The 27,493-nt window shown below is 46.5% G+C and overlaps 7 non-coding genes across 7 annotated transcripts; 5 read left to right on the top strand and 2 right to left on the bottom strand.

Moving 5' to 3' along the window:
• Positions 1-2,601: 2,601 nt before the first annotated feature.
• On the bottom strand, positions 2,602-2,683 carry trnas-gcu (transfer RNA serine (anticodon GCU)). Its single transcript has one exon. It is a non-coding gene; the product is annotated as a tRNA-Ser (tRNA).
• A 4,076-nt stretch (positions 2,684-6,759) lies between these two features.
• Positions 6,760-6,876, top strand: LOC138234879 (U5 spliceosomal RNA). The gene has a single exon (XR_011187954.1). It is a non-coding gene; the product is annotated as a U5 spliceosomal RNA (small nuclear RNA).
• Positions 6,877-7,106: 230 nt separating this feature from the next.
• Positions 7,107-7,251, top strand: LOC138234864 (U4 spliceosomal RNA). The gene has a single exon (XR_011187939.1). It is a non-coding gene; the product is annotated as a U4 spliceosomal RNA (small nuclear RNA).
• A 1,307-nt stretch (positions 7,252-8,558) lies between these two features.
• On the top strand, positions 8,559-8,700 carry LOC138234855 (U4 spliceosomal RNA). Its single transcript, XR_011187930.1, has one exon. It is a non-coding gene; the product is annotated as a U4 spliceosomal RNA (small nuclear RNA).
• A 3,792-nt stretch (positions 8,701-12,492) lies between these two features.
• trnad-guc (transfer RNA aspartic acid (anticodon GUC)) lies at positions 12,493-12,564 on the top strand. The gene has a single exon. It is a non-coding gene; the product is annotated as a tRNA-Asp (tRNA).
• A 1,145-nt stretch (positions 12,565-13,709) lies between these two features.
• On the bottom strand, positions 13,710-13,781 carry trnae-uuc (transfer RNA glutamic acid (anticodon UUC)). The gene has a single exon. It is a non-coding gene; the product is annotated as a tRNA-Glu (tRNA).
• A 201-nt stretch (positions 13,782-13,982) lies between these two features.
• trnah-gug (transfer RNA histidin (anticodon GUG)) lies at positions 13,983-14,054 on the top strand. The gene has a single exon. It is a non-coding gene; the product is annotated as a tRNA-His (tRNA).
• Positions 14,055-27,493: the final 13,439 nt, after the last annotated feature.

Here is a 27,493-nt window from a genome sequence, read left to right as displayed (position 1 = left end):
GTAACTCCTCCGGCACCCCCAGCCTGGCAAACATCCCCTCCAGCAGTGCATCGGCCACCGTGGGGGCACTCTGGTCCGGGAGGGCGTAGGCCTCCGGCCACTTCATAAAATAATCCATGGCCACCAAGACGTAGAGGTTCCCGGCCTCGGTGCGCAGAAACGGGCCCAAAACGTCCACCCCCACCCGCTCCATAGGAGCCCCCACCTGGTGTTGTTGGAGGGGGGCCCGAGAGCGCTCGGGGGGACCCTTCTGCGCCACGCACACTGCATACGTTCGGCAGTACCACTCCACGTCCCGGTGGCAAAGACCCCAATAAAAATGGCCTCGGAGGCGCTACAGGGTTTTTTTACTGCCAAAGTGCCCCACGCCCGGCTGGCCATGCACTGCTCGGAGCACCGCCCCGCGGAGCGACCAAGGCACCATCAGCTGCCACCGTACCTCGCCACTGGAGGGTACCCGCCACCCCCGGCGCAGCACCCCGTCCTTTACCTCCAAGGCCTCCCACAGGGCGCAGGGGGCCTTGACGGACTTTGGGTGTGGGGCGAGCTTCTCTCGCGTAGACCGCACTCCGGCTACCACTCCCAGCATGCCCAGCGGTACTACGAGCGCCTAGGGGCGCTTCCTCCTCACCACCAGGCGAGGGCGTTACAATACATAGAATATGCATGTAAAACGAACAGATCTTATCGAGAGGGTTATCAGAATACAAAAGGTATATATTCAGTCAGTTACAAAGTGTTACACATATCAAGAGGACATACATTCAGTATATCATTCATTTAGACCATTTCATAAATGAACCTGGTAATAACTTCTACATTAGATACTGAAAACAAGTACATAACTCTTAGGAATTGAATTGATATCAACTGGTTGGGATAACAATTGAATTCGCGAGCAGTAATGCAGTGAAGTTGAATACTCATCCAATCTCTGGGGATTCAGATCTCCTGCGGGCACAAAGAAACAGTTGCAGGCTTGTTGCTGTCCAATCCGTGCTCTCTGTCTAGGTGCCAGGCTGTGCTGTGCGGGTTGCGACGGTGCGCTGCTGATGCTCACTGACCGGCTAGTTAGTGTTGGCTTTAACTAGCAAAGTTTGTGCACAGGAGAAAAGATGACTGTGGGTCCCAGCAAGTCAAGAAGAAGACCGGTTCGTTCCTGATGAAGAGCTAGTTCTGAATAGTGATTCAACTGTCCACAGTTCCGACCTGTTCACGAGGCCTGCTGCTGGTGCTAACCTCGGGTGGATCCTCTGGTTACTCTCTGGCAACCTCCGCTTTAGACTCTTAGAACAAAGGAAAGTTCTGGCACTCGGACACACTGGCCGTTCCGTGGTTGTCCGGGCTGAGTCTCAGGATGGTCAGGAGGCGCGCTGTGAGAATGTCCTGCCCTTGGGAGCCTTCTGCTCCTGGGCTGTCCTGCCCTGGAATTCTCCTTTGAATTCCCTTTAGAAAACTCCACAGAAATCTCTACTGAATTCCCACTGAATCTCTCAGGCTCTCTGTGTTGCCTGTTTTTACCTGGAGGAACTTCAGCTCGTTGATTGGCTGAAAGTTCCATGGGCATCAGAGTCCCACGTGGGTTACTCGGCCCTACCAGTCCCTGATTGGTTGATCAAGGTGAGATATGAGTCACTTACTCCTGACACTTAGGAATGCAGTCCAGATGTCCATCTGGCACTCCCTAGACAGATAAGCGCCAATGGATGACCATTGATCATGATAGCCAGGCTTAGCTAAGTGCATCCCCCTTTGGGAGCTGTCCCTTATCAAGGGAAACCTTAAATCAGCCTGCATGAATAGTTTCTCTGTGGCTGCACCACAGAGATGAACAGAGAGATGAGGCCTAATTTGGGAAAGCTCAGAAACACTTAATTCTTTCTTATTAATAAGCCTCGCCGCTACACCGCCCAAAGCACTTCTAAAACAGGAGATTCGCGTTTGGGAAAACAGGTCTACGGGTCTGAAACCTGCTCCACGGAAAACAGCTCTGTTGCGCTTTTGATCAAAGGGAGATTCGCTGTTCTTACTTTTTGATGACATAACACCCAAAGGGGCTTCTTTGGAGCTGGATTCCAACCAGCATCCTTAAGTTTCTTGGCGGTATCCTTTACAGTCCTCTGTTCGGTCGACAAGGGACTGAAGGGGGCAGCTTTCCTCACACATACAGTGCAATGTACTGTAGTGTTCCCCTTAATTGAATTCGCAGTTCTGCATCAAACCTCTAACTCGTTTCCTTAGCTTGGATTTAAGCCACGAAGCAGGCTTCTACTGTATAAACGTCTAGAGGAATCACAAACTATTTGAGAGGCCACCATCCCAGGGGGAACTGACAAGTCTATCCCTAAACACCTAGCGCAGTCTCTCGAGAGACTGTCAAAAATCGCTTTCTCCGTTTGCGTTGCAAGTAAGTGAAAACGCGGTCTCAACCCAGAGCCACTTGGCAGCAGCGGCACGTAAATACCGTTACTGTTACTGCTCGATACCGACGTTAGCCTACTATACCATGTTCAGCCACCGCTAGAAAATGCACGGCTCTAGAACCGGAGCAAATGACAGGAGGGCCAACGCCGAACGGGCACACGTGTCAGACATGGAGCGCGACGAGGATGGGATTCGAACCCATGCGTGCAGAGCACAACGGATTAGCAGTCCATCGCCTTAACCACTCGGCCACCTCGTCGAGGGATCTGGGCTGTCCGGACATGGGTTGGCGCGCTCCAGATGATCTTTTTCTTTTTTTTCCCTCGTACTCGAGGGTCATTTTCCTGTTCCACGTGCGATTTCAACATTTTCCTTGGGAGATGCCAAGCCAGCAATTAATTCTCCAGGACCTTAATTCTCTTCTCTTGCAGCATGAGATCATGTCCTTCTTTTGGCTCCCTCCAGTTCTGATAAAAAATCTCATTCTTAGATTTGTTAATTTTTGCAGAGGAAGCCAAAGAGAAATGCTCACAACACTGCAGAGCTCTGCTAATTGAGGTACTGTCAGAGAGGAGCAGGGTGACGTCATCCATGTATAGAGATGTCTTTACCTCTCCTCCCCCACTTCCAGGCACTGGTATCCCATTAATGGCCTGATCCTGGCGCAAGGCACAGGCTAAGGGCTCCGTAGCCAAAACGAATAACAAAGGGGATAATGGGCAGCCCTGCCTCACTACTGAACAGACTTCAAAGGGGTGTGATCTATTGCCATTAACCATTACTCTGCTGTTGCTACCTGTGTACAGCAGGTTAATCCACTTTCTCATGATGGGGCCAAAATTCATGTGCTCAAGTACCGATGTTAAGTACTGCCGGTTTAGGCGGTCAAAGGCCTTTTCTAGGTCTACACCTAAAACGCACAGAGGGAGGGAGCGATCCTCTGAGTACAGACAGACATCCCTCAACAAGGCCAGGTTGTCGCTCATCAGGCGTCCTACTATCCCACAAGTCTGTTCTTTCCCTACCAGTGAGGCCACTACATTTTGTAGGCGCAGGAAAAGGGCTTTGGACAGGATCTTAGTGTCCACGCCTAACAGGCTGAGGGGTCTCCAGTTCTTTATGTCATTCTTTGCTCCTTTCTTAAACAAGAGAGAGATAGTGCCTTCTCTTAAGGAGTCAGGCAGCAATTCTGTCTTATAGCTTTCCTCGAATAGGAGCAGTAGCGGATCCTGAAGCAGATCCCAAAAGGTGCAATAAAATTCTTTAGGGAGCCCGTCAGCACCCGGAGTTTTCCCCTTCTGTAAGCTCTCCATAGCCTGTCTCAGCTCTTCTACTGTCAAATCCCTCTTAAGTACTTCCCTATCTTCTTCACTCAAAACGTTTTCTAGCTTTGAGGTAAAAAAATGAATTTCTTCATCCTTTACCTCTGTAGAGCTGTACAGTCTTGAGTAGAAGGCCTCGGTGCAGGAGAGGATAGCACTCAGCTCTGTTCTCTCTCGTCCCTCCTCATCAACTACACTTTCCATGACAGACTTGGAGCCTACCACTTTCCTGAAAAAGAAGCGAGTACACTTCTTATTTTCTTCCAAGAACTGCACTCTGCTTCTTAACAGCGCTCCTCGACTACTTTCTTGGCTATGCTCCGGATGTCCTTTTTTAAAAGGGTGATATCCTCGAGCACATCGAAGCCACTGTGCAGCATCGTGTAGAGACGCTGCAGCTGCCTCTGTTTCCTGGCTAGCACTCCTCTCCGTCTGGCAGCAGCCTTCCTTCCCTCAGCCATGAAAAAGGCCTTTGTCCTCATCTTCACCTCCTCCCACCACTCTCCTACTGACCCGTACAGACACTGCAAGGACAGCCACTGTGATAGTTTCTCCTTGTAGCGGGATACTACCCCCTCGTTCTCTAGCAGCTTTGTGTTGAGTTTCCAGAGGCCTGGGCCAAAGACAGTCCCGCCCTGGAGTTCCACTCTACACCCTAAAGCCTGATGATCTGAGAAGAAGACAGGCTGAAGAGTGACCCCAACAACTTTCACTCTCTCTGAGACAAAGCAATAGTCAATTCTGGAGCTGCTATTCCTCCCTGACCATGTATATCCTGCTGTTGTGGGATATATACATCTATATGTGTCTGAGAGTTTAAAGTCTTGAACTAAGTTTTGCAGGGCCAGTGAGCTGGAATCCAATTTTATCGGAGAGCTAGACTGCCTGTCTGTGTGCTCTAAGATACAATTAAAATCCCCTCCCACTATCACATCTGTGCTACTTAACAATAGGGGAGAGAGTGCCTTGAGTAGCTCCACCCTTCCTCCCACGTCAGTAGGACAATACACATTGATTAGCCGCAGGTTAACGGTCCCCCATTCCACATCCACACACAGCAACCTGCCATCTATGACCCTCTGAATACTTTTCAATTTGAAAGCCCATCCTTTGAAAAGAATGGCCACGCCAGAGGCTCTGTTGTTATTGTCCCCTGACCAAACAGAAGGCCCTTTATCCCACCTATCTTCAAAGCTTTTATACCTCTCTTGATAGGCTAAAGCACACTCCTGCAACATCAACACATCTCCCTCTCTCTGCTGGAGGTAATCAAAGACACACTGGCATTTAACTCTGTCATTGATACCTCTGGTGTTAAGAGAAATTATGTTTAGAGCCATATTACATAAGAAAGTGGAACCAGTCTTTACAAAACACATTTCTCTTCGGTCTCAACTGTTACCTTCTTCTTTTTCTTTTTCTTCTTACCAATTTCCTGCCAGCCATCCTCTGAATGAGCCTTCATCAGGGTGGCAGCAGTAAAAGCGTTCACGGAGTCCATTTCAAGGAAGGGGGTAGAAGGAGGGGTGGAGGGGTTCCAGCTGTCCCCATCGCCATGCTCTCCTTCCTCCTCGCTCGGGGAGAAAACAGAGTCATTTTTCCTTTTCCTCAAGTCCAGCTCCTGGGAGCACCGAGGGGAAAGGGGTGCAGCCGATGCACCAGTCTCCTCTTCCCCCTCACCCACCAGCTGTTGCAGATCCTCCGTGATGGACTGGATGGAGGAGAGGAGGGCATCTGTAGCACTTGCAGAGTCTGAGAAAAGCAGCTCCGCTGAATCCTGGGTATCCTCGCTGGACCCGCTCCACCGGGGGGCCCCACACTGGCCCTCGTTCTGAGGAGCAGGAGTGGGGGAGGGGTCCTCGCTGTTCTCTGGGGTTTTCAAACCCTCGTGCTTGTCTGGTGCAGTCTGCGGTTGTGGGGGCGTAGTGGATTTCTCTTCCACCGGCCCCGGAGCCACAGCAGGACTGATCCTGGCTGGAGGCTGAGACTCTTTGTCCAACAAGGGTTCTTTGTTTGACTTGTTGTTTGCTTTGGCTTTTTCAGGCCGGTTTGGCTGAAACAAGCACTGCCTCATCCTTTCTCATTTTGAGTTTATAGGCGTAGGCGTGAGGGCAGTTCTTAAAAACGTGTCCTTCCGAGCCACATAAATTGCACTTTGGCAGCATTGAACAGTCAGAGGCTTAATGTCCCTGTTTGCCACAGGTCTTGCAGCATTTCACAGTGCAGGACGATGCCAGGTGTCCCACAGCACCACAGCGCCGACACACCTTTGGTTGTCCCACATAAAAAACATAGCCATTGCAGGCGCCCAGCCGGATTGTAGAGGGCAGGTGCCTTAAGCCTCCATTTACATTGTCCGGTAGCAAGCGAACCTCGAATTTCCTTGTTCCTGTTTTTATACCGTCAACATCTCTAACCTCAGTTCCATGGTGGACGGTGCAGTACTGCTTAAGCCAGGTGTGAATGTCCTCCGTCTTTGCCATTTCCGAGAACATAACAACCTCTCTCTCTGTGTCAGAGGCTGCAAGTTGATCTTCTCAAGGGCAGGAACTTTCCCTCTTTTTGCCTCAAACACATCCACACATTGTTCAAACAGAGAATAGGTAGCAAAAACAACCTCAAATGCTTTCTGACCTGGGAGAGCGAAGATGAAATACAAGTGCCGAGGTTCAAAGCCAAGTTCCTTCTGTAACACTTTTCTGCTGAACTGCATACGATCCATGAAGAGGTCATCCAAAAGCTCAAAACGTACAGCATTCTTGCGGGATCCAAAGGTTGCCATCTCAAACTGCAAAACAAACACTGCTTCCACAAAACAAGAAAACAATCCAACTACTCCAACTACAGGCTGATCAAGGTATCTCCCCTGCCAGGTAAGCCGAGAGCCGCAGGCGATGAGCCCGGAGCTGAACGGGCCCCACTGGCTCGTTTGTAAGGCCAGGTGCATTGCCAACCACGACCGGCAGGGGAGAGGACTTGAAGGCGGCCTGGGCTCCTGCAGCTGTCCAGCCACGCACTCTGGTTTCTCTTCATCTCGTACAAATCTTTTGCCTTTTACTAAAGATTTCCATGGAGAGGAGCATGAATGAGTTCCATACAATTTTTGTGCTTCCCTGCCTTTGGGTGGGGCGCAGCTGGGCTGGTCAAAGAGAGAAAACAAAACCGCTCACAATCGCTCTTATTACGGCGACTGTGGCCTTCTGCTCTGCGAGTCCTCGGTCTCCGCCTGTCTGATTGGCGCTCTTTTCTTTGGGGGGCGGGAAGTGTCCGGCCGCAAATATGAAGCGTTACAGCAACGACATGCCATGAGACGATTGATAACGATTTCCATAGGATCCCCGCGGTTGCCTGGCTACCGTCAGCTTTGCGCAGTGGCAGTATCGTAGCCTGTGAGGTTTAGCCGAGGCGCGATTATTGCTAGTTGAAAACTTTTCCCAATACCCCGCTTCCGCCGGTTTCCAATACAATCGGCGAAAGCAATTTTTGAGCAAGGTGTTTAAAGACAGATTTTGTCATGGTAACATCATGGTAGAAAGAAACAAGCTTGTTACGTCTCAACAGAAACGCTCTTTAGCTCTTTCAGCGTTATGCAGAGAACAGCGTCTGTCGAGATCACTTTTGAGTCAGCGCGAAACGCCGTGTGCTGTCAGTTTGATTTCATATTGCTCGTAGCGGCGCCCGGCTTTTGTCTGTCAAACGTTAGGTTGCGCTTCTTCATGCTGCATCGTCGGCATGAGTGGAGCTCTTTAAACGTCTGTACTTACTGCGCCCCATAAGAAATTGTTTGTCCCCGTTCAAAAGAGATTGTGCGATGTCCTGCTGCGTTCACAAAGCAAACCTTTGACAGTTTGAAAAGAGGAATTTATTCTGCTTCCTGTGCGTGCAGTAGTTACAAAGTTGAACGTCTTTACACGATCTGCTGCAGTTTTCAGTGGGCGGGCTTTGTCAGATGGCTTTGAAAAACGCACTGTGTTTCGGCTCGGGAAACATCATGAGCAGTGTCCTGCATGTTTTCTGTGTATAGCTGTCTTTTAACGCATACAGAATTCATTCGAAATCATTGATTTCTCCAATTAACAAGGGTCCCTTTTTGAACCTGCGAGAAGCATTCTTTCAATGTAAAAGATTTACTCCGAGGAAAGGCAGCATGACATTGAGAGTAGCTCAAGCTTTCAGCACCCGTATCGGACTGCGTGTATGCAGACACCGCTCAGAATCCCCTGTAAGATTCTCCCTCAATTCCGTTGTGCAGTGCTTTACCTCTTTCAAAAGGCTTCACTTTCCTAGTCACATTCCAAGACTCATCGAACCCGGGCTGTTTCCTCCAGCGGTATAGTATTGCAGTGAGACAGCACGATGCCTGCAAGACTATGTCACGCTAAACGCCACAGATTGTGTTTGTCCCTTCGTGTCAGTCGTCCTGCAGCCACGGGAAGTGGGACACAAACATGCTGCAATGCTTTCAGGACGTTTGGATTTGTTTGTGCAACATCCGAGAAGAGTACTTGTGGCTTGAATGTGAACTGTACGTGCCCGCCCCCTTTCCTCTGTAGTGCATGAGTTCCTCCCGGCATGCCCTTCGTCATTGTTCTGTCATCTTGTATTTAAAGGGTTGTATTTCTGCTGCTGAAAATAAGCAACGGTTTTCTCACAACGCCCTTTGTTCCCGACGGAGCCCTTGTCTGTCATGAAATTCTTTAAAACCTCAAGCTAGAAGAAGAAGACGACAAATATGAAGCGTTACAGCAAAACATGCCATGAGACGATTGATAACGATTTCCATAGGATCCCCGCGGTTGCCTGGCAACCGTCAGCTTTGCGCATTGGCAGTATCGTAGCCTGTGAGGTTTAGCCGAGGCGCGATTATTGCTAGTTGAAAACTTTTCCCAATACCCAGCTTCCGCCGGTTTGCAATACAATCGGCGAAAGCAATTTTTGACAGTCTCGTCAGAGCGTGACATAGTCTTGCAGGCATCGTGCTGTCTAACTGCAATACTATACCGCTAGAGGAAACAGCCCGGGTTCAATGAGCCTTGGAATGTTACTAGGAAAGTGAAGCCTTTTGAAAGAGGTAATGTCGACGCTTTTTTAACACAGCACCAAAAAAGCGTCTTTTTTCAAGGCAGGGGTACTGAGCATTGTTGGTTCAGTGGTAGAATTCTCGCTTCCCACGCGGGAGGCTCTGGTTCGATTCCCAGCCAAAGCAGTGGCTTTTGCAGCGAGCGGCTCCATCACTTGCATCCCCTTGCAACTCGCACCTCCTGTCGTTGTATTCTGGCGCAAGCAAAGAAGCGCACCTCTTTGCTGTTCCTGGTTGTTTTAAAACGCCAAATCGCTTGTACCCGCTGCCTTGGAAATAAATTCTTCAGCGTCTGCAAATGGCATTTTGCAGCTGGAAGCAGATGTCGACGCGTTTTGCACAGAGCACCAAAAAAGCGTCTTTTTTGAAGGTCCAGGCACTGAGCATTGGTGATTTAGTGGTAGAATTCTCACCTGCCACGTGGGAGGCTTGGGTTCGATTCCCGGCCAATGCAGTAGCTTTTGCAGCGAGCGGCTCCATCACTTGCATCCCCTTGCAACTCGCAACTGAAAACCCACTGAAGCAAAGCAGGTGTTAGCCAGGTCAGTACCCGGATGAGGGTGAGCTACAGGGAAAGACAAAGTTTCCAGCTGGAAGCGGTGTTAATGGTGCCGGTGGGGGGGCGCTCACCCTGAGGTCTGTGCGCGTCCCAATGCCCCAGCATAGTGACGGAGACGCTGTGTTGTAAAAGGGCGCTGTCTCTTTGGTGAGATGTAAAACCGAGGTCACAGCGCTCTGTGGTCATTAAAAATTACCACCAAAACTTTTGACAAAAGCTCTTGGTAATTGATGGTCTTCAATAATGCTTCTCCTTTAGGTACAATTTAAATCAGCTGAAAAATGCTGTGAAATGGGGGGTCACTTCACGCTAGTGTAGGATTTGGGTTACAAGAACCATGAAACTGCACGAGAAAGCCCGTACACTGAATTAGCAACATCGACACCAAGAGAAAGGATGACAAATGGCTTTTATCTGGAACTTTTCATGTCCAAGGAGCTCAAAGTGCTTTCTGTGTACAACAGGGCCACTGAACTCCACACTGGCCACTGAACCACAGCAGTGGCTTGCTGGCTTGACATCTCCCAAGGAAAATGTTGAAATCGCATGTGGAACAGGAAAATGACCCTCGAGTATGAGGGAAAAAAAAAGAAAAAGATCAACTGGAGTGCGCCAACCCATGTCAGGACAGCCCAGTTTTGTTGATGAGGTGGCCGAGTGGTTAAGGCGATGGACTGTTAATCCATTGTGCTCTGCACACATGGGGTCAAATCCCATCCTTGTTGCTCTCCATGTCTGACACGTGTGCCCGTTCAGTGTTGGCCCTCCCGTTCTTTGCTCCGGTACTAGAGCCGTACATTTTCTAGCGGTGGCTGAACATGGTATAGTAGGCTAACGTCGGTATCGAGCAGTGACAGTAACAGTATTTACATGCCGCTGCTGCCAAGTGGCTCTGGGTTGAGACCGCATTTTCACTTACTTGCAACGCAAACGGAGAAAGCGATTTTTGACAGTCTCTCGAGAGACTGCGCTAGGTGTTTAGGGATAGACTTTGTCAGGTCCCCCTGGGATGGTGGCCTCTCAAATAGTTTGTGATTCCTCTAGAAGTTTATACAGTAGAAGCCTGCTTCGTGGCTTAAATCCAAGCTAATGTAACGAGTTAGAGGTCTGATGCAGAACTGCGAATTCAATGAACGGGAACAGTACAGTACATTGCACTGTATGTGTGAGGAAAGCTGCCCCCTTCTGTCCCTTGTCGACCGAACAGAGGACTGTAAAGGATACCGCCAAGAAACTTAAGGATGCTGGTTGGAATCCAGCTCCAAAGAAGCCCCTTTGGGTGTTATGTCATCAAAAAGTATGAACAGTGAATCTCCCTTTGATCAAAAGCGCAACAGAGCTGTTTTCTGTGGAGCACGTTTCAGACCCGTAGACCTGTTTTATTTGTAGGGCAGGGCGCATTCCCAAACGCGAATCTCCTGTTTTAGAAATGCTTTGGGCGGCGTGAAGTGAAAATAAGAAGTGGGCTCCAGATGCACATGGAAGCAATCAAGTGTTTCATCCGAGCTGTTTCAAAGACTGCCCAAGAGCCTTCCTTTCACAGAGGCGCAACGATTAATGATGGGGGTGCACCCTTCAATGCGCCTTACGACTGTAGGGAGTGATTGAGACGATTCGTAGCGTGTGCTCATTTCTCTCTATTCCCTGTGTTGCAGTGGTAGGATGACGTAAATTACTGCTTCGACACGTAACGGCATTATAATCAAGTGCAGGAGCTGAGCCACGGCGCCCCAGGAGTGTTGTCCTTTTGCAGCCACTTAGACACACCTTTAGAAAAACATTTTGTTAACAGGCATTCTGCCTCAGCCTAAACACCTATAGCTTGCAAAGCGCATGCTATTAGACAGGCACCTCTGCAAGATCTTAAGAGTCTCTTAAACTAGTGATAGTAAGGTATTCCCAATGGGCGATGTTCGGCTTTCAAATCATCTCTCCGTGGAAGCGCCGAGATGCAGCTGTTTATGGCTTAGAAGCAGCTGACTGTTTCACTACCTAGCTGATCACTGTCAGTCAGGGAGCTTAGAGGTGAAAAGCCTGTCTAAGAGACAATTCGCCGTCGATCAGTTCAATATGTTCCGTACCAGCTCGGCGCACCCGAGATCATCTTGGTAGCCGTGTAGCTCATATGAGTGAGAGCGTGTGTGTGTACCACCGTGATTGGATGCCGGCCCTTCTCAAGTCACAGTAAACCTTCTGCTCAAAAAAAGTGAGCTAAAACCTCACTCTGCACAGTAAAACCTCAAAAAAAGTGAGGTTTTATTTAATCTCTGACCAAGGGAAACGTTTCATTTTTTCAAAGAAATGTTTGTTAAAAAATGAAGTCATAGTTCTATGGGATTCAATCAGAGACCGTGCGATATGGAAGTCAGGAACCTAACCCACAGCGCCAACAGCACAGTCACGTGCTGAGTGCTGAAAAAGCACTACAGAAACATTATCGACAGACAATGTACAGTGTGTACTATTCTTGTGTTGCGGTACATGAATATAATTATATCGTTATTAATTTCTAATTTATAACTTTATAAATTTACTTTATAAATTTATTAACGTTATTAATTAATTTCACGACGCACAGACAGGGCGCGGGGAGCTGCCGCCTGCAAACACAGCTCCAGGCAGGACTCCACTCCGCAGGAGCCGCAGAAAAGAGGAGATGGGCAGAGACCTGAGCTGCTGTTGCTGCAGACGCTGTCTTTTCTGCACTCGGGGTAGGAGTGAATGTTGAGTTGCCCTTAGAAATGAAGCAGAGCACTTCAACGGCACGGGTGTGTGTGTGTGCGTGCGCCTGGTGAGTCTGGGAGACAGATCGAACCTGGGCTAAAAGAGAGGGGGCTTAGCCCTCTTCCATTTGTTAGTTCAAAGTTGTACAACCCATTTGTATCTGCTAGGCGGCGCAGTCATCGTGCACAAAGAACGCTTTGAAAAGCATCAAAGGCAAGTCATTCCGAGTTGGTCGTTTGTGTTTTCCGTTCAGACGCGAAATGCTGAAATGATCTCTCGGCTCCTCGGTTGTCATTTCTGCTCCGTAAAGGAATCACAGCACGCGTCGGCTTCCAGCACGGTGGGTCGGGACACGATGCCGGGGGTCGGAGAGTGTGATGTCTTCCTCGTTAGTATAGTGGCAAGTATCCCCGCCTGTCACGCGGGAGACCGGGGTTCGATTCCCCGACGGGGAGTAGCTTTTCTTTTACCTCCTTAGAGAAAGGACTGCCTTTCACTTCTCTGTTTTCTAACACAGCGTCGTGCGCCTTTTCATTGCTCTCGCTTTCAGAGCCTCCGCACGGCACACGACTCGACATCAGGAAGCACATTGAAGTGAAAGCAGGGAGCGCTGCGACATGCACTGTGCAGATCCCGCCACACTAAGAGGTGAGTGGGTCTGTTCGATGCACAAAGAACGCTTTGATAAGCGTCAAAGGCAAGTCATTCCGAGTTGGTCGTTTGTGTTTTCCGTTCAGACGCGAAATGCTGAAATGATCTCTCGGCTCCTCAGTTGTCATTTCTGCTCCGTAAAGGAATCACAGCACGAGTCGGCTTCCAGCACGGTGGGTCAGGACACGATGCCGGGGGTCGGAGAGAGCGATGTCTTCCTCGGTAGTATAGGACCTGCCACCTGTCCCCACCTGTCACGCGGGAGACCGGGGTACATCAGGACGCGCAGTGAAGTTAAAGCAGGATGCGCTGCGACATGCACTGTGCAGATCCCGCCACACTAAGAGGTGAGTGGGTCTGTTCGATCACAGCGCTAGGCGAATCCCCAATCCCCTCTTGTGCGTGGCGACAGAAGAAGTCTGGTCTGTTTCCGCCTGGTTTCGAACCGGGGACCTTTCGCGTGTGAGGCAAACATGATAACCACTACACTACGGAAACGGTGGTAAGATGTGCCCAGCGGCCCAGTGCTGAGCTTCGCCAATGCGACTCAGCTGCTTCCAGTGCCTTTATTGGGGTGCGCTGATGGACCATGCTCTCTCTCCAGAGACCAGCACGCCTGTCATGGACGGAGCAGGAAAGACGGCGCCACATTCTACAGCCCTCTCCACTCAATCGACGAAATCGGGCTACTGAAGTGGAGAAAATCGCCTCTCCAGAAAGTGCAAATATCATCTTGGAGAGTATAAATCCTATTGCCGAAGGTCAGCCCTGTCTACCAGAGTAACCCTCCCACCTCCTGCAGCGATGGTCAGCTCGTCTCACACGCGAGAAGTTTCGGCTGGAAACAAGCGCCCCCTCTTCTCGCACGTTTTGCACGTTGAGTAGTTTTAATGCGGCTCCTTCGTACACAGTGCTGATCTTTTGGAAAGCAGGAGGCAAAATTGACACGTTCCCATACCGGGAGTCGAACCCGGGCCGCCTGGGTGAAAACCAGGAATCCTAGCCGCTAGACCATATGGGAGTGCACAACCCTTCTGTTCCGGGCATCATGCAAGCAAACTACATAAATATGAGAAAACACGCAAGAGAGTTGTCACTCAGAGTGTCGAAGGGTCGATGTATACTGGGACTCAGTTGAAATGCAACGTCAGGACTTTTCCGAATTATGTCACACGAAGAGAGCACAGCCTTTTCCGCCCTGCCACGTGTGTATCGGTAACTCGCCGTGATCGTATAGTGGTCAGTACTTTGTGTTGTGGCCGCAACAACCCCGGTTCGAATCCGGGTCACGGCAGAATAGGGGCGTCTGCTTTTACTACTTGCACGAATGAAGGCAAAAAAAAGCCAATTGATGTGAACGAACGGCGCTTTACAGAGGAGTACTGCCTGACTGGATCGTTGATGAACGACAGAGGCCACTCCGACCTCTTCTCGGGTTTCTTCAATGACTTACTAAGGATCTTCTTCACATTCGCCCATGCAGGGGAAGCCAGTTACACCAAAGCAAACGCAGGAAAGTGCATTTCAAGCAGAGACCAGGAGGGACCTGTTTACACCAAGAGTGGTCGGAATATGGAACAATGCACCCAGCCCTGTTGCTGGAGTCGATTCTTGATTAGATCTTGGGCTTACTAAGAGGCCCCCGGTGGATACTAATCTTTCTGTTGTTCTCGCAGGTGTTGCGCTGCTTTTGAGCCGACAGAGCTCGTCTTGGTCTGTCGGGATAGCCCAATTGCAAATGTTTGGCTCCAGGTACAGAAGGAATGTGCGTTTGGTACAAGAGTGCATGAAGGCACCGGAAATACATTGGGATCAAATGACTGGTGGTTCAAGACCTCTGTGAAGTGCAGGAGCGTGCAAGAAGAGGCTGTTTTCACCCGGTCTCGAACCTGGGACCTTTCGCATGTTAGGCAAACGTGATAACCACTACACTACGGAAACCTGTAGGGTTTGTTGCTGGTGTATCGCTTGCGTTTCGGGCTGAAAAAGGGAAGCGTCACTTTAGGCAGGGGGCGCTGGAGAGAGGAACAAAGGGCGCGATGAAACAAAAAACCGAAACCCGGGATCGAGCCAGGGACCTTTAGAACATACTCTCACGAATCGTTAGAATACGTGCGTTTCATCATCAATTGCGTAACAACCACATTCGTTCGACTTGAGCCATCAAGCTCATAGTTTTCAAATCTTGAAAGCTGTCATTGAGCACATCATAGTGTGCAGTACGCCCCGTAACTTGCGTACTTCAACAGAAAGAAGAGCAGACAGCTCCATAAATATGCGAGGCGCAGAGAGTGCAAGGCGAGCCGCACACGTTTCGGTGGCTGAGAGAGGGCAGTTTTTGCTTCTGCATTTCCCAAGTAAGGACGCATGACAACAAGCGATCGCGGTGCTCATTTACGACATAGTGGTGATGAGTTTTCACTACGTGTTCTTTTGAACGAGCAATGAGGTTGCTGCCTTGGACAGCTGACTGCACGCTCTCATTGTGCCACGTGATGAGTATTCACCAGGCTCGTTCAGTCATTAGTCACATTCCATCGTTTGCCATAAGCAGATGCTGCAAGGTGATGTGGATATCAATTCCCAGTCTTGTGGACGAGGACAAAAAGAGCACACAAGGGCTCATCCGCGAGTTGAACCCAGGACCTCCCACACCCTAAGCGAGAATCATATCCCTAAACCAATGAGCCACGGCGGCACTTGCCATTTTATTCTGTCAACGAGCTTGAGGACGGGGGAGAGGCATCATTCGCTCGTCCAGTCAGACCTTCATCAATAAGTCAAGAAAGCTGCAATTACACGACTGCCTTGCAGACGAAGGGCAGTGAACTGCAACTGGTAAGAGGGGAACAAGCGGCACTAGGCGACACCGAGGCATAACCCCAGCAAGGGGGGTTAGCTTGCATGGTACAGCGCTTGCTTTGCACGCGAGAGGTAGCGGGATCATTTCCCACGTCCTCCAGGTGTGTGCTTAGAGCTTGATGTGCCGAAAGGTGTCCTTTAGCCTGTGGTCACGCCTTGTATGGAAAGCGTCATGCAGCTGTCAATCATTTCGCAGCCACGCCCCCTCTTCATCTTCTCTCTGCCTTAAGCGTCTCCGCCACTCTCTCTTGACATTTCATGTCAGCATGTCAGAAGTCCGAGTGACGTTTTTAATGGCTGAGTGAGGGCACGATGCTGAAGCAGAGAGGCCACTTCAGCCAGAGAGACTTGTGCTAGGTGAGATCTGAAAAACGGACTCGCAACAGAAACAGACCAAAAAAGTATCGGTGAGATCAAAAGGCAAATGCAACATCCAGCAGAGGGCGTCTAAAGATTAGGGAACGGGCGACTGAAATCCATATGAGGCAAACTTTCCGGCTGTGTACTGCAGCTGGCCTCGTAGGCGTAGTTGGTAGCGCGTCAGTCTCATCGTCTGAAGGTCCTGAGTTTGATTCTCACACGGGGCAGGGCTGCTTCCTCTCTTGTTCTTTTCAAACACTTGCGGCAACTGTTCGCTCATAACCACGTCTGGAATGCGTGACCTTTACACGGGGGAGAAGCAATGCCGCATCCCTTTTCTAAAGAACATTCACATTCAGAAATAAGTCAAGAAATTTGCCATTACTTTAGCTCGCGCTTCTGTCAGCCTGCCCATGTTGCCAAAGAAAGATTCACTCGGCGTCAACATGACAGAACAGCGATCACTTGAAAACACTGTTCCACACTCCGTAAGCAAGAACTTCAGTGTTTGCAGTCACCCGATATGCCGATAGTCAAAGGAGCACAAAACACGAAGCGTCAAAAGACAAGATGAGTTGATGGAAAGAGCGTTGAATTGATGAGCACAAAAGTTCACCTCGTACAATAGGCAACGAAGGTCCCGGCGTCATCATCGCACTTGAAAGGACTGCCTTGCAGACTAAGGGCAGTGGGAGGTTGCTGTTTTGAGATGGAGGCATTGGGATGGTGGGCCGAGATCTATTCTTCTTAAGGAATTCTTCATCGTGAAAGATCGGTCCACAGGTCATCCAAAGAACTTACAAATTTTTGGGACTCAGGGAATCACGTGCTTCCGGAAGGGAGTGAAGTGCTCAAACACATGACATGCCCCCTTGATCTCACATGCACAATTCTGCTGCAACATGCACAGCTACCGTCCACACCAGGCAGTGGGGCTTCAGCAGAATTTGCTACGCTACCTGCAATTACATATCCAGCTGCACACATATACATGGCCCCTCTGTCCTTTTCAGGATCTCAAAAAAAAGCATAGCGTGGTTTTCCTGCAACCTGATTGACCGCATCTCCCTCAGAATGTGCCCCGTTGCATTCATTGCTGAAGCAGGACGGAGGCTAACGGGCATGCCAGAACAGTTAGGCTCAGCGATCTCTCCAAAATATTGTGGTTGTAGTGGAAGAAATATGGTTTAAATTGTACCTTGGTATTTCAAACTCTCTCTAGAATGTTATCCATTTCTATTTTATTTTGACAGGAACTGGCTAATGACACTAGATGAAAAGAGAAGAAAGAAAACACAACGTTTCGGCCGTGGAGCCTTCTTCAGGTGTGAGGGCTCCACAGCTGAAATGTTGTGTTTTCTTTCTTCTCTTTTAAGCATGGAATAGACCTATTACTTGTTCCTTTGCAGCCTACGCATGCTGACACAGCTCCCCACCTGAACTGCTAATGATGCCTGGTAGTTTGTGGTACTTGGGTATTGTCTTATGTTTGCTCAAACTGCATATGTGTGATTGCATATTTTTGGGTATTTTCAAATGTCAATATTTAATTCACTGACATTCCTGTATGCTTGGAAGAAAGGTAGATTGGATTTGGCACAGGACGCCTGCCCATATTTGTTGATCATTTTTGGGCTGGAAAAACAGCCACAAAAACAGTCATAAAAAGTGTATGAAAAAAGCTCTCTCCAATATTTCCCTTCTCTTCGCCATGGTTACACTGCCCGTTCTTTCCGTCTTCTGTCCTTCTACAAAGATTCCAGGGCTCTTTTTCCACCATCTTTTTCTTCTTCTTCTTCTTCTTTTTCACAGCCTTAGTCCCAGACTGTCCTGGGGTCAGCTGCTTTGGTTGCTCTTCTCCATTTGTCTCTGTCGAGCACATCTTCTTTACTCACTTCACATACCTCCATATCTTTTCTCACACAATCTATCCATCTCTTTCTAGGCCTGCCTCTTCCTCTGTTACCTTCCACCTCAAATTCCATTACCCTCTTTGTTACTTCCTCAACGTCCCTCCTCATGATATGTCCATACCACCGTAACCTCGCCTCTCGCATCTTCTCAACCACATTCACCACCTTACATCGTCTACGGATTTCTTCATTTCTGATCTTATCCTTCATTGAAATCTGCAGAATCCATCTCAACATCCTCATTTCAGTTCTTCTCATCAAGTTCTCTTCCCTCTTTCCAACTGCCAAGCATTCAGCTCCATATAGTAGTACAGGTCTAATCACAGTCTTGTACATTTTGCACTTTAACTTTCTGGGAATTTTCCTGTCACAGATTATTCCAGTTATCTCTCTCCACTTGTTCCATCCAGCTTTCACTCTTTGTTTTACTGCCTCCAGTGTTTCTCCTCCCTTTACCAGTTTTGATCCAAGGTATTTAAAGTCATCAACTTGTTTCAGTTTTCCTCCATTTGTCTCCTCATTATTGGTCATAGTATCTCCTCTTCTCTCCATTACCATTATTTCAGATTTTTCTGCATTCATTTTCAGTCCACCTTTTTCCAGACTCCTCTGCCATTTGAACACTTTCTCCTGTAGTTCTACTTCTGAGTCTGCCATCAGTGCCACATCATCAGCAAAGATGAGTTCCCAAGGCACTTCTGTTCTTACCTCCTCTGTCAGTGTGTCAATAATGTTTATGAAAAGGAAAGGACTTAGTGCTGATCCTTGGTGTACTCCAACTGTGATTTCAAACTCTTTTGTCTCTCCCTGTTGTGTTATCATCTTCGTAGTTGCATCTCTATAGGTTGCTTGAACTAACTTCACCATGCTTTCTGGTACTCCTTTCTTCCTCAAGCACCAATAAACCACCTCTCTGGGCACACGGTCATATGCCTTCTCCAAGTCCAGAAAGGCCACATACAGCTTTTTCCCTTTCTCTAGTGTCTTCTCCTGTAACTGTCTCATCACAAAAATGGCATCTGTTGTGCTTTTCCCCACTGAGAATCCAAATTGTGAGTTGTGGATCCTGATTATCTTCCTGAGTCTCTTGTCCAGAATTTTTTCCAGGATTTTCAATCCATGTTCCAGAAGTTTTATTCCTCTATAGTTTTTACACTCCATTGGGTCTCCTTTCTCCTTGTAGATGGTAACCATACTGCTTTTTGTCCATTCTTCTGGAATTCTCTCTTCCTTTGCAATATTGTTTAGCAATCTCGTCAGCCACTGAATCCCCTCTTTTTCCACCATAATATCAGAATTTTTTTTTTCTCTTTTAAAGGCTGTAGGTGGGGTGTGATGGACTGTACCACTATCATAGAAGATTTTTTCAGGACACATCGCAGTTCCATAGTAGAATTTATCAATAGTAGAATTCCATAGGACATTATTTACCAACATATTACCCAGTGTGAGACTCTGCCAGTAAACCTCAGAGCATTGAGTTCTCCACTGATAAAGATGGCTGTCTGAAGTCATGAAATCCACTGCTGGGATGCCTGAGAGACAGTAATTGAATCTTGGCTGGAATTAGGCTTTCTATTAGTGTTGATCTTTGGGAATTATGTGGTAAAAAGGGAAAACTCCTTTACTTTAGTCAATTTGAATGTTCAAATGTACAGAACCTGCAAAACTAAGCAATGAAAAAAATCCATCACCACTCTCATGATAGCATAACTCATAGTCTCTGCTGTTGTGTAACAATACACACTTTCAATTTTCTTATCGCCTGTCTCCAGAGAGAATGTTGTTAGTGCTGATGACCTTGAATTAGACCTTGTTGACTCTGTAAAACAATCTTCCTCTGCTTCGATTTTCACTCAGATTGATTTTGTTCTCAGATTATTCCTGGCAGGACTGAGTTTCTAGGAAATGAAAAGTGAAAGAAAAAGTACAGAAGATCAGCCCTTGAATATACAACATTGTGCAGTGAGATTGTTAAATGTATTAGCTGCTATCCCGTGCTAGAGCCTGTTGTGGTAAGCAGTGGATGACAGGATCTAGCACAGATACTAATGAAACACTGTTGAAAGATAAAACACTTGAGTCTTATTTTAGTTTTCTATTTCCCTTTCATTTGTGATGTACTGTACAACAGGCCACAGAACATGCACAAAAACAGATATGCACACATTCACACCAGGCAATGACAGTCTGCCCAGTCAGAATCTGAGCTGAGGTATCAGAATTCTGAATTCCCTGAATTCTGTCATGGATCATCCACAATAAGGGCAATGTTTGAACACGAGGATCCCCAGGAGAGAGCCTAGTAACATAAATCTTGGAGCAAAAGCAGATGATTATCTTCATAGTTTGTGTGGTTGAGCCAAAGTTGAGCATGAGGATATGTGAGTGTAGTGGAAATCTAATGAGTTAATTGATTCTTAAAAATGTAGAGAGCTTTAAAAAAAATATATTGGTGCTTTTAGATAATATTTCAAGGATATAACTGCTATGCTACAGTACGTGCAGAATTTTAGAAAACAGTTCGTCAACAAAGTACACTGTTTAGGTTAGTTTAGAAGACAATGTACCAAAATAATATATGCTGTCTGGGTCATTAGAATTAGCTGAAAGTAACTGATAAGCTTTGAATAACAAATCTAGTTTTCTTCTCTCGCTCTATGATGTAATCTGTTTTCTCTTAGAGAAAGGGGAAGTTTTAGAAGGGACCAAGTGCTGAACTTTTTTACAGCGCAACGTCTTATAAAAACCCTGTACTGCTTGTAACAAATTGAGTCTCTGATGCACTTTGCGAAGTGGCAGCAGGGCTCCCAATATTGCAATATTGAAATAAAGACCTTACTCAGGTGAGAACTCTCTCTTGTGGCTTCCTTGATAGTTAAATTTCCATGACAATTTGGGGGCTCGTCCGGGATCACAAACCTGAACGCGAACGGCTGCTGAAACTCCATCCGGACCCGGACAATTTTAGCAAATTGGACGAACCTCGGAGGATAAACTGTTTATCCTTCCAGAGACGCGTCTGGAGAATTGGCAGCTGTCTGACGTCAGTAAGTGATCCTTAAAAATTAATAGTTTGAGAAGCGAGCCACAGGGGTGTTCTCACGCGGGTTTGATGAGTCTGGGACTCATATAAAGAACTTATCTTAACACAGACGTGTGGTTTTTGCTCTGCGGAGTAGTTAATGTGATAAGGTTCTAAGTAAGGCACCGATCGGTAAAAATGGGAAATTAAAATTCAGAGACAAAAATGGGACCGAGCAGTCCAGCAAAAGTACATGTACGACAAATTCGGAGAAACAATTATAGCCTGGGTTAGGGAAAAAAATTATGTTCATGAACTGTAAAGCTAGGGTAATAGGTGTAAGGGAACTTGCACATAATTTATATATGATAATTAGGGGCCCATAACTATGAAGGATCTTTGTAAGTGAATCAGAATGGACAGAGGAAAGTTGAATTAGGAAAAAGAAGTTTCCTGAAGAAGGGGAAACTTAGAAGAGAAGGAGAAGAAATGAAAGAAAATGAATTGGAAAACTTATTTAATGGAAAGAGGAATCACAGAAATAATGGGAAGCTTAAAAAAAGACTAGTCTTGAAACTAAAGAACAGCAAACTGCAGCTAAAGTCATGGCCATGCGTACTAAAAAGAAAAAGTCTCCACCGAAATTAGAAAGCGGTCCGGAGCCACTTGTTTGTGAAATACCAATGTGCACTTTTTCAGGTCCAGAAAGAACTCCACCATATGTACAGTACATTGACATTGGTCTCCTAGTGAATTATTTGCATTAGTTAAGTCTTTTCCTTAATTGCCTGATGATCGTAAAGAATTTAGAAGAAAGGCAAGCGCCTTGTTCTTGATTGTCTTAAGCCTAATTACAGTGACATAACCTTGTTGCTAGATCATATTGTTCCTAAAGGTTTTCAACATCCTCTAAAAAGGAGGAGGCAGATTGGCGGATACGTGACCCAAATGATGAAGAAGTATCCATCTAAATTAAACCACACGGACATGGGGAGGAAAAGTTAGGCGGCCGCTTCTAAAAAGAGGTAAGGACTCCTCTTTTCTAAAAAGTCCCTTGTCCTCTCCATGTTGCTGTGGTGGGTTCAGGGTTTTCCTGAAGCTGAAGCGAGTACAACAGAAAAATGAGTTAATGGTGTATGTGTTTTAGATGCCTGTTTTGTGAAGGTGGGGTAGAAAAGGAGGGATTGCTGAAGGAATAGCATCTCGCCCTGCCCGTGCGAAAAAATCCAGGTGTTGCATCCTGGTACACGACTGCAGTACGGCTGAAGGTAGCAACTAGAACTGTACTCGAGGAAGAGCCGAAAATGGTAACTCGATTCAACTGTGTGTTTAAAGCCAGGATTTGGAACCTGGTCCGTGTTCCCGAATTGTGATAGTTCGTCAGTTTGTCTCGACTGGGGGATTCCGCGGGGCGCGTGGGAGACGTGAAAATGGTTTGGTGTGAAGGAAAAAAAAGTTTGATTAATCCAAAGTGAAACTTAAAAGAAATATTGACTGTCAGACGGAATTTAGGCTGAACAGGAATGTAGAAAAGTGTATGAACCTTTGGATAAAAATATTTAGAGGAATATTTGAGAATTCAACAGAATATCATAGATGAGACGCAAAAATCCCTGATGGAAAAGCTAAAAGCAATGGCTGAACGAAACGAAGTTGTATATGTAGAAAAAGAGAAAGCAAAAGAAGAAATAGAACGCCTTAAGAGAGAATCTGGGAGAAGGGTGGGAATTAGTGTGGAGATTTTTGAAAGAGCATTACCCACCGAAAACTGATTAGAGAAAATTAACAGCATGTCAGCAGAAGGAAGTGAGGATGTTTTCAGATTTTACAGAAAGGTTTATAGCTTTATGGATAGTATACTCGGGGTTAGCCGATGAAAAGGAAGTGAATGAAGATACTTCCACAGTAATAAAACAAATTTACTTGAGTTGGTTAAAACCTGATGTTGCCAAGAATGTGCAACTATGCTTTCCTGATATTACGAACAGAGACAGATGTGATTTAATAACTCGCGAAGCATGCATGCAGAACTGCGAGCGCTGCAAATGGGTGGTAAAAAGACTCCCAAGGAGGAGAAAAGGGAGCCGCCAGTTTGTCGAAATTATTGTGCGACTTTAATGTTATACCGAGATATAAAACCTCAAAGACAGAACTACTAATAAGCTGGTGTGCAGTTACTAAAAAAAAAAATGTGTTTTTTGGAGAAATTGTAAGAAAGAGGCTTGATTTCACAATTAAAGAACTTGTCAGAAGCTGAAACGAGAGCCGTGTGTGAACTAACAGTTTTAATCTAGTAAGCCCCTCTGTAGCCTTCCTAAATTTATCTCAGGATTTAAATAAAAGTGAAATAATCTTACAGTGTGCAGTAACTGTGGGGCACAGGAGCACAGCTGTCCTGTTTTTAGACTAAAACAGCATAAAGATGTGATATAACGTTTTCTAACGGATAACAGGAGGCTACAGGAGAAGGAGTGTAAGGGTTGTGTTTAAAGCAAATATAAGCTGTCACAGTCTGCTTGGGTAAAGATGTACAGTTTCAACTACTGATGTGGGTGGGGGACACCCCAGACCTATTTTAGGCCCAGACTGCAGCATTTTATAAGGAATAACTGCATGAAATAGCATTTATGTAAACTAACTCAATAGAGTTATGTGATATTGTGATTGTTTTACCTAATGAGGGAATCCATAAGGCCGGACTACTCCAAGTATTGGATCTTGAGAGGAAAAAAAGGAGTATAAAACCAACTACATGATAAAGCCAGGGTGAATGCCTTCTCAGAACGAGCTTGTCTAGTGACGTACTGGTTTAAGGGGGGTAGTGCAGTCTAAAGACAAAATTGCCTTGACCCCTGCAGCAGAAACCGTTTTTGATGTTTTGAAACAAGCTTTCTTGCAGGCACTGGCTCTGGACTGGATTCCCTCAGACGGATCATCTGTATGTAATCTGTATGTAAGTGAAAGAAATGGGTCGTGAGCTGTTGTGCTGGTGCAGGAGCATGGAGATAGGCATCGTCTGGTGGGTGGCCCGGTGGCCAAGGGGCCGTGTTTATGTGTTGTGCAGGCTACCTGCCTGGCTGTATAAACTGTGAATAATCTGGTGTAGAACTAGCAGACCGAATGAAAAGATTTAATTGAAACTTGTAAATATGCTAAATGGAAAATTGTAGCAATTTATATAGACTGTATATATACATTTGGTGTATGCCACAAGTTTGGATGGCAGTGAAGGAATAGGGATTTCCCCAACATGGCAGGGACTCCAGTTAAGAATGCTGGGTTTGTCTCTGAACTGTTAGAAGCTTTGCAGCTGCTGACTGAAGTAGCTGTGGTAAAGTGTAAATCACATAATAAAGAAATGTTTCCAGTAACTCGAGGGAACAACTTTGCAGATGTAGCTGTCAGGTGAGCAGTACTCGTAGAACAGGAGTCTGAGACCCCTGTGAGACCTCTGTTGGTGAAAAGGGGACAGCTACAGGATATTCAGGCTGAGGCCTCTAAAGCAGAGAAAAGGACATGGTTAGAAAAGAGTGTGGTGCTGCCAGCACACTGGACGCTCTGCATGCCCTCACAGCCTAATGCCCTTTATAGCTCGACAAATGCACTCTGTCGGACACCTGGGTGGGGACCGTGTTTGAAGCAGTACCCACTTATGTGGTATCTCAATGTGATGCTTATCAAAGGAACTCAACTACAGTTCAGGTGCAGGTGCTACAGCTCAAAAGGCCTGCTCCTGAGAAACCTTTCACGCAGTAGCAAATGTTTACAATTTACAATTGTAAAGGGAAACCTTGGCTCTTATCATCTGTTTTCCCAGTGGGTTGCTGTCACTGCCTCTGTGTCTACCAAACACTTGATGATGGAGATAAGCCCTCAGTGGGCACTGACCTACCGCTTGTATTATGATCAAGGGACAGGCTGTGGCTGGATTATTCGGGGTGAGATGGACTGAGATCACCCTCAGTCTGCTGGAACAGTGGAATGAAGGAACAGAACTCTAAAAGATCGACTAGACATCAGAATGAAGGAACGCCATGGAATGCGGGCTGGATCAAACAGAACTGTGTAATAGAGCCTGTTTGATATCATCACAAGCCAATCAACAAAACTTCCTGGAGGGATGAATTTGGCTAATGGATTGTTAAATTTGCTAATTCTCTATTGTAATATTGTAGGTTGTTAATTGAAGTGGTGCATGGGGCTGGTGAACAGGTGCTGGACACTTGGAGACCTCCAGTAGAGGGAAGACACGACCTGATACCTGGCGAGTGGGTATGGTGAGGAAGATATACCCTGCCAGATGTTGCAACCCTGCTGGGAAGGACCATATCAAGTGCAACTGACTACCGACTCTGCCATCTGAGTGACAGGACGAGATCGCTGGATCTACGCATTGCGCCGACACCGAACCACTGCACCAGAGACTGAGTGAACATTAATTATTATATTGTAACTGTTTCTGTGTTTGTTGAGCTTCCTGAGGGGGGGCGACAGTGTACCTGTTAAGTGTAATGAGTTTTACTTTGATAAAATGGGGATATGGAATCAATACTTTATCAGTCAGCCACAAATAATAATCAGAGCTCATGTTGGGATTGTATTGCTATAGAAGATGCTCATGGGAGTAATCCCCTTTGATAGAGGTGATTATTTAGGTTTATTGGCATGGGTAAATAGCCCTTCTTTTAGTCTGAGTGTAACTCAGATATATTAAAATGGAAATAACTGTATGCTCCTCGCTATAATCACAGTTTTAGGCCATTCTCTATTAGGGTGATAGACAGCTGTTTAGGTGAGCAAAGACTAAACAGTACTTGTATTCTAGACAATTATTAGCAAATGAATGACTTAGCAAAGCACATCTATGATGAAGAAAAATATATATCATAATTATAATCCAGATAATTGGGGCATTGGTGCATGGCTACAGTCTGTGCTAGGAACCTGGAGAGGGTCTCTGGTTCAATACATATTTGTGTGTCTGGTATTATTCGTTATGATCATACTGTTAATAACCTGCTTGAAAAACATGTGGACTAAAGCTGCTGCTTCTGTGCTAATTGTACGCCCTGAAGGGATCATGAAGGTCAAAAAATGATTTCATGGGAAAGGTTCTCTTATCTAGTGGCAGAACCTGATGGGTAGAACAATATAGTTTTAAGGGGGGTTACCCTTGGGAGTGATTCCCCTAGATGCACATTATTATTATGGTTTGTTTGTTCTTAATAAGATGTTTTGCAGGAACTGACCAAAGAGAAATTTTACAACTTCAGCTAGAATTGTTCTGCAAAACGGCACAGCTGAGGCAGTGGAACAATGTGTAGATTTTTCTAAGAGTTATTACCCAGCTGTTGACCAATCTTGTAAAAAAAACCCTAAGAAAAATGCTGGGCTCCAGCCCACAGGGATTTACCTGTGCTGTAAGAACTAATGCGTGAATAAGGAGACTGGATTCTGGTGAAAGACAGGAAAAAGAAATGGTGTTCACTCAGGTGGAGGGGGCCGTGCCAGGTGCCCTGAATTCATGCTTCCCACTGTAAAAAGGTCACAAACGAACTGAGCAAAGAGCAGGAGTGATGTCTCCACAGGGATAGATGGGGATCACCTGCTTGGGACTGATGTGCACAGCCTTTTTCCTTTTTATGTGGAAGCCTGTCACCACCCAGAAAGAGGAAGAATCTAAACGTGAAGCCTCTTTGTATACAAACTGGCTGAATGAAACTGATAATGAGGGGGATATGAGTAATTTGTGGTACAAATTTATAAATTATACTGTAAAGTTAAAGAAATTTAATGCATCTTGTTATGTATGTGCTTTAATGCCTCATTCTACAGCCTCACCCATGCAACTTTTCCCCCGACCAGTTGATAGTCACATTTCTGAATGCATAAGTCTAGTGGCAGGATTTCCAAAGCCAGATCCAAGATCTTTTCCCACCTTCACCATAACGTATTTGACCTACTCAAAGGGGCATCCATATGCAGCCGGCCTGAAGATAAATAAGTCTACTACAGTAGCATTAGGCTTTGTTTCTCCCAGTGATCCAGCAGTGCATTTTGCTATTCACTTCAATGTTACCAGTAAAAAAGCAGAATGTCCTCCTTTGTGGGATTACCTAAAGAATCACATTACCTGGACTGATTCTCCTGTTAAAATAGCAGTTTACCTGCCTTCTAAGGTTAATCACTCTTATTGCTATGAGAATAAAGGTCGTGGCCCCTCAGTAGGAAGAACAGGAGGCTGTAGCGCCACGGTTACTAACCATACTTTATCTAATGGAACTATGGTTTTGATGGATTGGTATTGGCAATGTGCTACAAAAGTTTATGATAGCCTTCCTCCCCAGTGGAGAGGAGTGTGTGCTCTAGTCACGCTACACCACTCCATTCTCATTGTCCCAGTAAACTCTTACTTGTTAAATTCAATGAAGCCCCTTCAGAGGGAGTCAAGGGTTAAACGCGCTCTCAGTTGGGCTGACAGATATGGTCCAGATATTTCTAAAGTACCAGAAGACCATAGACTATTTACTGCAGCTGAAATGATTTTTTCCTCAGGACTGAGTATTCAGGCAG

The sequence above is a fragment of the Lepisosteus oculatus genome, unplaced genomic scaffold (assembly GCF_040954835.1).
Source record: "Lepisosteus oculatus isolate fLepOcu1 unplaced genomic scaffold, fLepOcu1.hap2 HAP2_SCAFFOLD_76, whole genome shotgun sequence".
NCBI classification, from domain to species: domain Eukaryota; kingdom Metazoa; phylum Chordata; class Actinopteri; order Semionotiformes; family Lepisosteidae; genus Lepisosteus; species Lepisosteus oculatus.
Note: the sequence above shows the minus strand (reverse complement) of the source record. Positions and strands in the feature narration are given on the sequence as shown.